General features: G+C 30.1%; 1 protein-coding gene across 4 annotated transcripts in view; it reads right to left on the bottom strand.

The window, feature by feature from the left end:
- Window positions 1–2,707, bottom strand: part of LOC106467034 — a 24,746-nt gene extending 22,039 nt beyond the window's left edge. The window contains exon 1 of one of the 4 annotated variants that reach the window (XM_022395138.1): window positions 2,537–2,707. The gene's annotated coding sequence lies outside the window, so the exon portion shown is untranslated. The other 3 variants (XM_022395139.1, XM_013927343.2, XM_022395137.1) reach the window with 3 other exon arrangements.
- Between the last annotated feature and the right edge of the window lie 312 nt (window positions 2,708–3,019).

Below are 3,019 nucleotides of genomic sequence, written 5' to 3'. Positions count from 1 at the left end.
CTTTGAAAAGGTTACTGTTTATGTAGATGAGGGTAAGGGTGTATCTGGATTTTCAGAAAGCCTTTGAAAAGGTGCCACATAAAAGGCTTGTAAATATGTATACAATTATACATGAAACACACCACTAGTGTTATATGTCAAGTAAGCAGGTAACATATTTTGTTGTTTGTATGTTCCTGTGTTTCTTTCATGAACAACAATGGTTTCCAAACTTTTTTCACTAATGATACCTTCACTTACCTTGGTTTGTATAAAACCCTTTGCCACATAAAATATTTTTTGTAGAACGTTTTTTTATGTTCTTAATTATTCCTCACTTAGTGAAACTCACAACACCCCGAGCAACTTGTCATGACAGTTTGGAAACAACGGGGTTAGAAAGTTTAATATATAATTTTTATTAAGTTCACTATTTTATTAAAAATTCTAAGAACTTACAAGTGAAAGAATGTACAAGAACACACTATATCTGCTATATCCAGTGCTGATGAGACCTTTGGCCTCATCAGGCCAGCTAGGATACAGCAGACACAGAAGATGTTAAAACTTTGGATTTTTGGTTTAGTATACAGATTTAGGACTAATCTAAATCTCCTAAGAATGTTTTACCTCATGAAACATTATTATGATTATGGCTAAAAACAGCCCTAACAGTAACAGTGAGGGTACCAAACTAACGAAATGATGCAGTCTAATCTTTATAAGAATGTCAGAACAGTATACTTGATTAGCTATACGAGTTGATTTTCAGCAATTAGTTAGCTAGCTTTGATGATAAATTAACATTAATAACCCAATCCTAGCACACCCTTTAATTCTACTTTTATTTTGTTATAGTTTTGTTTACTGTTCATTTACTACCCCTTCCTTCATTTAGTTCAACTATAAATTTTTGGTTATATTAAAGCAGTAACTCACCTCATAGCTAAAACATGTTGAATTTGGGTGTGTATGTATTATGAAACTGACACAAGTTTCTTCTAGAGGTGATAAGCAGCTATTAATATTATGAAATATTATGTAAGTTAGCTAGTCATGAGATGTACCTCTGTGATCTAACCACTAAATAAAACCCCTGGTTCAAGCTTAAGTAAGTTGGTTTACAAGATATAATTCAAACAAATTACTGATTGTGAAGTATTTCAACTTGAAATATTTTTTATTTGTTTTTGGAAAAATTTTGTTTTATTTGGTTCTTTTTTCCTGATTCATTTATTCATTGAAATAATTATTAACATTTATAATTATATTGTATTGTTCATAATGCTAGTATCAATTCCTGGTCAGGCACAGATTTATTAACTGTGTTTTTGGTAAGTAATAAACTTTACATTCCAACTGTTTGTTTTGGATTTCTGTGGTTGTCGAAGTTTAATAAATTTGTTTAACCCTGGTTTTAATTACCATTTTGTTTTAGTCTATTACAATTAATTTTTACTATTTAACCAATATATCCATCCAGTGATTTTATGAATTACAATTATGCTACTTTACAGTTTACAGATTAAATTGTAGATAAATCTACTACTAAATATCTTTATTTACTAATACTAGCAACCACATCTATTACGTACCCCAAGTCTTTAGTGGCATAGGACTGATTGCTAATTTAAATAATTTACTTATGAATTTATTAAACTCACATTATAACAATGATTTTGCCCTGTCTTTTCATTGCTGTAATAATACAAATCCCAATTATCCATTGTTTTTTATATTTATTTTTTCTGAGCAGTATGTAGTTGTCCATACAAGTCCACTAGGGCGAACCTAAATGAAAATGAAATCATATACAAATTTCTTAACCATGGCTGCCGCCCAGCGCTGGTAAATTGTCTTTTAACTGAAGCGTACAAATTGTATCGTTAGTACCACTCATTAATACTTAAGTTATAATAACTCAAAATTTGTAGATCACATAAACGTAATAAAAAATATAAAAGCAGCCTAACCTGAACTACAGGATATACCTGTAAACTAATAGTAATAGTCCAAAAACATTGACTACAATCTAGCTGCCTTATATTTTTCTGAGTGTTTCACAAATTTCAGTCACATTTAATCATAATGGTTGATAGAACCTCGTATTAACTTTAAGTTTTTACTTGAATTTAAAACTGTTCAAGTTAAAATTGATATAATAATTTTAACATTAACACCCTAAACATTCACTGATTCAGTCAGACAATAGTTTCTATACTATACTATAATATATATATGGTTCAAATATGTTATTTCTATTAAATATTTGTTCGATGGATTACTACGCCTCTGAGTATGGCTATATTCGTTTTAACTTTTAAGTTGTGCATGTTTCCAGTAGCTATATTAGGCTTAAAAGTTAAAAATAGCATAAAAAACTTTATAGTTCTAAAAAAAGTAAAACTAAAAACTATTTTGTAAAAAATAGGCCTCTGTAACAGTGTAAACTTGCGTATGAATAAAAAAATCCCAATTACCACAAAATTAGGCAAGCAACAATGAAAAAAAAAAAAACGCGGGACAAAACTTTTAATAAGCAAATATTATATCTTACGCAAAGACAAGATTAATCGTTGACGTGTGCCAACCTGTCACTTCCTTTCTGTACCTTTTTTATCCGATATAACGACTGCCTGTTTTATTAATTGTTTATCTTTTTCTCAGGACAGAGGAGGAAGGTTACTGAAGATACACTAATTTTTACTTTAACACTTGGAATAAAATTTTCACAATGAGTATAAATATACTTATATACGCAACACTTTTAACTAACTTTATCTTTTATCAACTATAAATCAAAATATTTCTGGGGAGTATGTGTATGCATGTACTTTATAGCAAAGCCAATCAGGCGATCTGCTACGTCCAGCGAGGGGAATCGAACCTCTCATTCTAGCATTGTAAATCTGTAGACTTACCGCTGCCGCACCGGGGAACATATTAACGTTAGACGATTATGGCTAAACGTAGAAAAAAAATTTAATTCCTAGCATTTTTCAACTCTCTCACTTTGTAAATTATCCAAGTTGTTTCATAT

Source organism: Limulus polyphemus, unplaced genomic scaffold (assembly GCF_000517525.1).
Source record: "Limulus polyphemus unplaced genomic scaffold, Limulus_polyphemus-2.1.2 Scaffold2466, whole genome shotgun sequence".
Lineage (NCBI taxonomy): Eukaryota > Metazoa > Arthropoda > Merostomata > Xiphosura > Limulidae > Limulus > Limulus polyphemus.
Note: the sequence above shows the minus strand (reverse complement) of the source record. Positions and strands in the feature narration are given on the sequence as shown.